Genomic DNA, 8,222 nt, shown 5'->3' with positions numbered 1-8,222 from the left:
ATTACGTATTGTCGCGCTCGTCCCGGCGGGCATTGTTCCCCGGCCCCGCCCGCCTGCTGTCACGCGGCTCCGCTCCCCTTGGAACCCAACGGGCGCGCGCGCCCCTTTGGCGGACACGCGGCCACGGGGCGCCGGGAGCGCTCGGACTGATGTCCCAATTGATGATCGGTCGCGGGGTGGGCGCCGTCCTCCCCGCCGTCCCCGATCTATCGCGTCACCCCAGCACGTCCCATCCCTCCGGGGATTCGAAGGAAAGACGCGGCCGTCAGCGCCCCCGTGCGACGTCCCCCGAGCGGCACACCCGCCTCCGCGGCCCGATGCCCGGGGCGCGGCGCGTGGCCGCGACGGGCGCTGCCCGGAGGCGCCCAGCCGCCGCCGCCCGTGACGGTGCTACCTGGTTGATCCTGCCAGTAGTCATATGCTTGTCTCAAAGATTAAGCCATGCATGTGCAAGTATGAACTAATTCAGACTGTGAAATCTGCGAATGGCTCATTAAATCAGCTTATAGTTTGTTTGATGGTACCTGCTACTCGGATAACCGTGAGTAATTCTAGAGCCTAATCACGCAACAAACCCCGACTTCCGGAAGGGATGCATTTATTAGATAAAGGGTCGAGCTGCCGGGCTCTACCGCTCGATGATTCATGATAACTCGACGGATCGCGACGCCCCTCGTGCCGGGCGACGATCATTCAAATTTCTGCCCTATCAACTTCGATGGTAGGATAGGGGCCTACCGCGGTAGGATGACGGGTGACGGAGAATTAGGGTTCGATCTCCGGAGAGGGAGCCCCGAAACGCTACACCACATCCAGGAAGCGCAGCAAATTACCCAACCTCTGACACGGGAGGTAGTGACAATAAATAATAATACCGGGCCCTTCGGTCCGTAATTGGAAATGAGTACAATCTAAACCCTTTAACGAGGATCCATTGAGGCAAGTCCGTGCCGCAGCTCGCGGTAATTCCAGCCCAATAGCGAGCATTTAAGTTGTTGCTAAAAAGCTCGTAGTCGGACCTGTGGGGCCGCTGGTCGGTCCGCCCCGTGGCACCGTCTGTCCCGTCCTCGTCAGGCTGAAGGCGCCCTAGCCTTAATCAAGCCGGGTCAGGTTCTCCGCCACCGCTATTTTGAAGAAATTAGAGTGTTTCAAAGCAAGCCCACGCTCTCGATACATTAGCATGGGATAACAACATCATAGATTCGTCCCACAGTTGGCCTTCGGATCGGAGAATGGACAAGAGGGATCACGAGGGCAGCATTCGGGATTTTGTCGAGGTGAAATTCTTGGATTTATGAAAAGAATGAACCACTGCGAAAGCATTTGCCAAGGGATGTTTTCATTGATCAAGAACGAAAAGTTGGGGATCAAGACTATCGATACCGGCCCTAGTCTCAACTATAAAACGATGCCCCACCAGTGGATCGCGTGATGATGCTTTTAGACCCGCCGCACCTTAGGGAGAAATCAAAGTCTTGGGGTTCCGGGGAGCATGGTCGCAAGGGTTGAAACTTAAAGGAATTGACGGAAGGGGTCACCATCAGGGGAGGGAGCCTGCTGGCTTAATTTTGACTCAACATCGGGAAACTTACCAGGTCCCGACAGTAGCAAGGATTGACGATCGAGAGCTCTTTCTTGGATTCTATGGGTGTGCTGGTGCTATACTCAGTCCTGTCGTTAATTCGGCTACGACCCAGACCTCAGCCCCGCTATTAGCTATGCTGAGAATCCCTCAGCCAGATGCTTTGAGGCCACGGAAGTTTGAGGCAATAACAGGTTCCGTGATGCCCTTAGATGTTCGGGTCAGACGCGGCATACATCGATGGTATTCAACGAGTTCATAGCCCTGGGCCGACAGGGCCCGGTAATCTTGTAAAATTTCATCGTGATGGGGATAGAGATCATTGCACTGTTGGCTCTTCAACGAGGAATCTGCAAGCGCGAGTCATCACCGCTTGACTACGCCCCTCGCCTTGTAACACACCGCCCGCCGCCCTCACCGATTGAATGGGTCCGTGCAGTGTTCGGATCGCGCGACGCGGTCCTGCCGCGACGCCGGCGAGAAGTCCACCGAACCTTTACTCATTTAGAGGAAGGAGAAGTCGAACAAGGTTTCCGTGAGGTGAACCATGAAGGATCATTGTCCAGACCACCGCAAACACGCTGAAGACCCGAACACACGCCGAGGCGCGGCCGAGCGTGCGCGCGCGAGCGCCGCGGTCACCGCCCGCCAGCCGGCGTGCCGCGCTGGACTCTGCTCGCCACTGCCGGCGCGCGCCCGGCCGCGCGGGCGCGGGGCGGGCGCGAGGACACGTACTTCACAACCGGGCGCGGAAGCGCCAAGGATCCGGCCGACGCGACGGGCGGCGGCGCTGCTTTCGCTGGCGCCGCGCGCCGGCGCGGAGGAAAGAAACGACACTGGAGTCACACGACTCTCGCAACGGATATCTCGCTCTCGTGATCGATGAAGAACGTAGCTGAAAATGCGATACTTGGTGTGAATTGCAGAATCAGGAACCATCGAAGTCTTTTGAACGCAAGTTGCGCCCGAGGCCACCCGGCCGAGGGGCACGCCCGCCTGGGCGTCACGCGAATGCAGTCGCCGCGGCAGCAGCGCGGCCGGACGCGGAGATCGGGCCGCCGCGCGGCGGGCTCGAAGACCGGGCGGTCGCCTCCCCGGAGCGGGGCGGTGCGCGACGAGCGTTGGACCGGCCTCGCGCCGAGATCCCGAGGTCGTCGCGCCCCCTCCGCGCGGGGTGGGGGGAACCCTGCGCCGCCAACGGATGACAAGGGCCGCCGCGGAGGGGGGATGATCACCCCCTTCCGCAGGCCCTCGCGCCGCGACCCCAGGTCAGGCGGGGCCACCCGCTGAGTTTAAGCATATCAATAAGCGGAGGAAAAGAAACTTACGAGGATTCCCCTAGTAACGGCAGAGCTGAACCGGAAGAGCTCTAGCTTTGAGAATCAGGCGGTGACGCTGCCCGAATTGTAGTCTGCAGAAGCGTCCTCAGCGACGGACCAGGCCCAAGTCCCCTGGAAAGGTGTGCTGGAGAGAGTGAGAGCCCTGCTGCGTCGACCCTGCCGCACCACGAGGCGCCTGTCGGTGAGTCGGGTTGTTTGGGAATGCAGCCCCAATCGGGCGGTAAATTCTGTCCAAGGCTGAATATGGGCGAGAGACCGATAGCGAACAAGTACCGCGAGGGAAAGATGAAAAGGACTTTGAAAAGAGAGTCAAAGAGTGCTTGAAATTGCCGGGAGGGAAGCGGATGGGGGCCGCGATGCGTGCCCGGCCGGATGCGGAACGAGCGACGAGCCGGTCCGCCGCTCGGCTCGGGCCGCGGATCGATGCGGCTGCGCCGGCGGGTCAAGCCCGGGCGTGATGACCCCGCCTCGAGGAGACGCGCGCCGCGCGGCTCGCGGACGGAGCGCGCGCGCCAGCCCCTCAGCGTGCCCACCACGGCACCGGCGCGCTCTCCAGGCACCGCCCGCTGGCTCCCATCCCGACCCGCCTTGAAACACGTAACTGTTGAGTCTGACATGCATGGTGCCGACGGGCGCGGAAATCATCACCTTCATCCTCGCGCTATCTCTCAGGGCTGGTAGGATTAAGCAAAAACCCCGTCCGAACTCCTCGTGGATCATGCCCATCAAACCGCATCGCCCCTAGACCTGTGGAGGCACACTCATCTTCCTCGGCCCCGCGAATGGAATCCAAGAGACCCATGCCCAAAGACTAATCTCGTAATTTAAGGGCGAGAAGATCGCCCACTAGCATATCGTCCTCGACGTGTCCATGTAATCACCCGTGATGTGCCCTAAGTGGATCGCGGCACGCCCGCCTACCATCGAGAAAGCTAAGCACGCAGCCTCGACTCAGACAAGACACCAAGATCGCCACCACGGCCATTCACCGACCTACTCATGATGGCGCAAATATCTATATGCGGTGTAGGAAAGGCATGTGGCCTTGGACACCTGGCGTTTGTAATCGACCTTGACCACATAGTACTGTAGAAGCTTTCTATGCGGGGTGGAGATTCCGAGATAAATTTAGTAGGCAACCGTGCAAAATACCTCGAAAGCTCCCTCTCAGACTGCGGAATGCCTCCTCGCATGCTTTCAAGTAGGATGGAAAACCCGCCGTAATGCTCAAGCTATGGTGGTGTCCAAATACTCCGAACTCGAATGGTGTCCAAACCGCGAAGTCTCAAACACGTCATCAAACTCTCGAACGAGGAGAAAGCACTCCAAAGGCAAACTCGGGATGGCTCGGTTTTCTAATAGTCAAGCAATTGTCGCCAACCGCTTTTCTAAAACTAGATCCTCAATATCATCGTCGAACTCATCACCGTCTAAGCTCCTGAAGATAGTAGTGTCCGTAAATCGAGTCCGTCCCGAAACGAGATCCCGACTATCGCTCATAACGGACCTAATGTTCGGGAATTGCATCGCATGCCCTCGGCTCGGGAGGATGAGTCACGTGGCCTCTTATCGCCTTCCTTCTTTGGACCTAGGGGCCACGATCCGCAAAAATTTAAACGAAATTGATCAAACAAGTTGATAAAACAATGCCGCAGTAAAATCCACACGGGCCATGTAGAATTTCCGCACGCCCTGCAGGTATTCACGGGCCGCGTGAGAACCGCACGGCCACGCATCAACAATCCAAAAATACAACTCAATAATATTTCTAACTTCGTTCCAAACAAAAATCATTGTTCCAATTGAAGAAACGAAGCATTATTAACCGATTAATCGAGTAGAAATCATGAATTGATCTAAGAAGATGATGAAAAAGGATTTACTCGATGAGGAGGAGTAAGAAAATGAAGAGCCGGGCCGAAAAACTTTGCTAAAAATCCCACCAAACCGCACTATGGACTCAAGAGTACCGTGGAGAGTGTTTTCAAGTGAAAAAGGACTAGTGAAGAGGAGAGAAACCATCCTCTTTTTAAAATGTAACTCTGTGACTTTTTGGCGTTTATGAGATTCACACCCAGCGCAGTGGAAATTCCCCACGCCCGCAGTGCCTCACTTCAAAACCTCCACAGTAGGGCGACGCACGCCACAGCGCCTCGAAAAACCTCACCGACTTAGAACGCATCTCACATGGGCGCAGTGAAAATATCCACGCCTGCGTGCCCAAAACCACAGGGCGATCGCACGCACCGTGGCTTCCCTCGACATCCGAGTAATAATATCAAGTCATCCACACTCCCGTGCGGAAATTCCACACGGGCGTGGACATTCACATGCCCAACTCACAGGGGCAGCCGCATGCCCCTGTGTTTTCTCGGGATGGAGGGAACACCCGCAGAATTGCAGACCAGGGCAGCGGAAATTACCCACGCCTGCGGTGTGGTCTCATAAGGTCGCCCAAAAGGGCGAGTCCACGCCCCTGTGTGTTCTATGGAAAATCTGCCCAACTCTACAGGAATTCACACAACTGCAGCGGAAAGTACCCCACAGCGCACGCCCAGCTGGCATGAGTCGTCCACAGGGGCAGCCGCACGCCCGTGCCTTCTCCGGACGAGCTCACAAGAGACATCCACGCGCGCATGGAAATTCCACACGCCCTGCAGTGTTTTCTCCGGATGACTTAGAAAAAAACCCCGTGTGCTCAGCAGAAATATTCCCGAACATGTTTACACACCTCGTAGCATGCCCTAGTATGCAAAAATTTACCGTATAAAAACATGAAATAGAACTCAAACGACCAACCTTCGCCAATTCTTCATAAAACACACGATGAATTTGAAAAACACACAATAAAATTGCAGCACAAACATCTAAACATTAAAACACCAACACTTAATCAGCTTTTATTCATGTAACAAACTAAACTAAAAAGTAAGAAAAACAAGAAACACTTGGGTTGCCTCCCAAGAAGCACTTGTTTAACGTCACTAAGCTTGACGATCTTTCTTACCTCAAGGGGGTTCATGAATGAAGGTTGCCCTCTTACCCATGGCTTGAAAGCATGATGAGCAAAGTCTCTTGAGGGTAGAGGGTGTACTATCGGGCTTCGGACCACCTAACAATGGTTCATCCAACTTCCTTGGCTCCTTTACGCCTCCAACAGTCTTGAGCACTTTCGTGGCGTCTTCGAGCCCTCTTCATTTTCCTCGAGCACTTTCTTCAAGATCCCCGGGTAGATGTTTCCTCTCCGCTTGAACCAAGCATCATTACTTCTTCATTGCTCTCTTCTTGGTTGAACAAACCTTCATACGGATCCGGGTTGAACATTTCCCCGCATATATTCATCAACAATTTCATCAGAGAGTGTCTAGAAACTATAGAGTATCATCAAAAATCGAGAGAATGCCGCATGGTTCAGTAAGGCGATATGTGAGCTTATCGTCTCCAACTCTTAATGTGAGCTCCCCGTCCCGTCCATGTCAATCAATGCTTTGGAAGTCCGCAAGAACGGTCTCCCCAAGTATCAAGGGTACATTTGAACTACAAAGTCAACCGGAAAAATGTACTTTGTCCACCTTGACAAGCACGCCTTCGCTGATGCCTCTCGACATGTCGCACTGCTCGGTCATTCAATTGTAAAGTCATCCGAGTAGGCCAAGGCTCACCCAAGCCTAGCTTTTGGAAGAAAGTATATGGCATGACGTTGATACTCGCCCCTAAATCGGCCAATGCCATTTCCTCACCTAAGTTACCGATGTTACATGGAATGATGAAGCTTCCCGGGTCTTTCTTCTTGTTCGGTATGTTCTTTTTGCAACACCGCCGAGCATGAAGCATCTAGCACCATCAAGCACTCTCCTGCAATTTCCTCTTGTTGGTCAATAGGTCTTTCAGCAACTTCGCATACTTAGGCATTTGAGCCAATGCCTCAACAAAAGGAATGTTGATGTGGAGTTGCTTTGAACAAACTCGTGAACTTCTTATACTATTCATCCCCTTGGTCATTCTTCAATCTAGAGGGTTAAGGGATTCTCGGCTTGAAAGGTGGGGGGGCCACCTCTTTCTCTTTGTTTACTCCCTTCTCAACCTCTACAACCTCGGGTGCGTGTTCTTTTAGCTTTTCACTCGAAAGCCTCCCTTCAACCTCACGACCACTTCTCAAAGTGATCACATTCACATGTTCTCTCGGATTAGTTTCCGTGCTGCTTGCTAAACTTCTATGTGGCTCGAGAGAGACTTGCAATTTGCCCCACTTGATTTTCAAGGTTGTGCAAGGAGGCGTGTAATTGCGTAAGTGTAGCCTTGATCGATTCAAACCTTGTATTTTGCCGATTGAACAAATCTAGCCAAGTGCTTCTCCAAATCCGGCTATTCTGTGTTTCAAGCCCTCGAAATTTGCTTTTCCACTTGAGGGGCTTGTTGTTGTTGTTGGAAACCCGATGGCCCCATGGTCTTCTCGTGGTCCTTGATTACTCCATGAAAAAGTTGAGATGATTCTTCCAACCTCGAGTTGTAGGTGTCATTGTCGATGGGTTCGCTTTGAGGTCTCATGCCATTACCTACAAAGTCAACGCTCTCAACTCAAGAAACATCACCAATGACGATTGGGCAATCGGAGGGAGCATGTCCTCCACCACAACCGTGCAATTGGTCATGGACGCAACTCTATTCAAGCTATAAGATCTAGCTTCTTACTCAAACTCTCCACTGGGCAGCCCAATGAAGTTACCACATCAATTTCATGGAGATCGGCCACCTTTTTCTTCTCCCTAGCGCTCCACTCGGTAGCTATTTAACCCCATTTCCTCAATCAATCGACGAGCCTCATCGGGGTCTTGCTACCTAAGGTACCTCCTACCGCTGTATCCAAGAGTTGCTCTTGTACTCGGGTTCAAACCATTGTAGAAGGTTTGAACAATCATCCACTGGGAATCGCAGTTACGGGACACTTTCACAGTGAGTTCCTTGAACCTTTCCCATGTCTCAAATAGAGACTCCAATTACAACCGCATAAAGGATGAGATCTCATTCCTAAGCTTTTGGTCGATTTTCCAGAGGAAAAATAACGGGCTAGAATAGCTTCTACCATCTCTCCCATGTAGTGATTAATGCTCTAGGTAATGAGTGTAGCCACCGCTTTGCTCTCCCTTTAAGGAAAAATGGGAAGGCTCTTAATTTGATGGCATCATCCGTCACACCATTTATCTTCAAAGATATGGATGAATGCCGACTTTAGCTCCGAAGTTCGAGTCGAATGGGGGACGCATGACACGTCCGAATATGCGCGGTGCTACTGCAAGTGC

General features: G+C 53.3%; 2 pseudogenes; one reads left to right on the top strand and one right to left on the bottom strand.

Annotated features, from left to right (window-relative positions):
* Positions 1-2,430: 2,430 nt before the first annotated feature.
* LOC120257355 lies at positions 2,431-2,588 on the top strand (annotated as a pseudogene).
* Positions 2,589-2,666: 78 nt separating this feature from the next.
* LOC120257354 lies at positions 2,667-3,576 on the bottom strand (annotated as a pseudogene).
* Between the last annotated feature and the right edge of the window lie 4,646 nt (positions 3,577-8,222).

The sequence above is a fragment of the Dioscorea cayenensis genome, unplaced genomic scaffold (genome assembly GCF_009730915.1).
Source record: "Dioscorea cayenensis subsp. rotundata cultivar TDr96_F1 unplaced genomic scaffold, TDr96_F1_v2_PseudoChromosome.rev07_lg8_w22 25.fasta BLBR01002037.1, whole genome shotgun sequence".
Classification (NCBI taxonomy): domain Eukaryota; kingdom Viridiplantae; phylum Streptophyta; class Magnoliopsida; order Dioscoreales; family Dioscoreaceae; genus Dioscorea; species Dioscorea cayenensis.
This window is presented reverse-complemented; position numbering and strand designations above follow the sequence as displayed.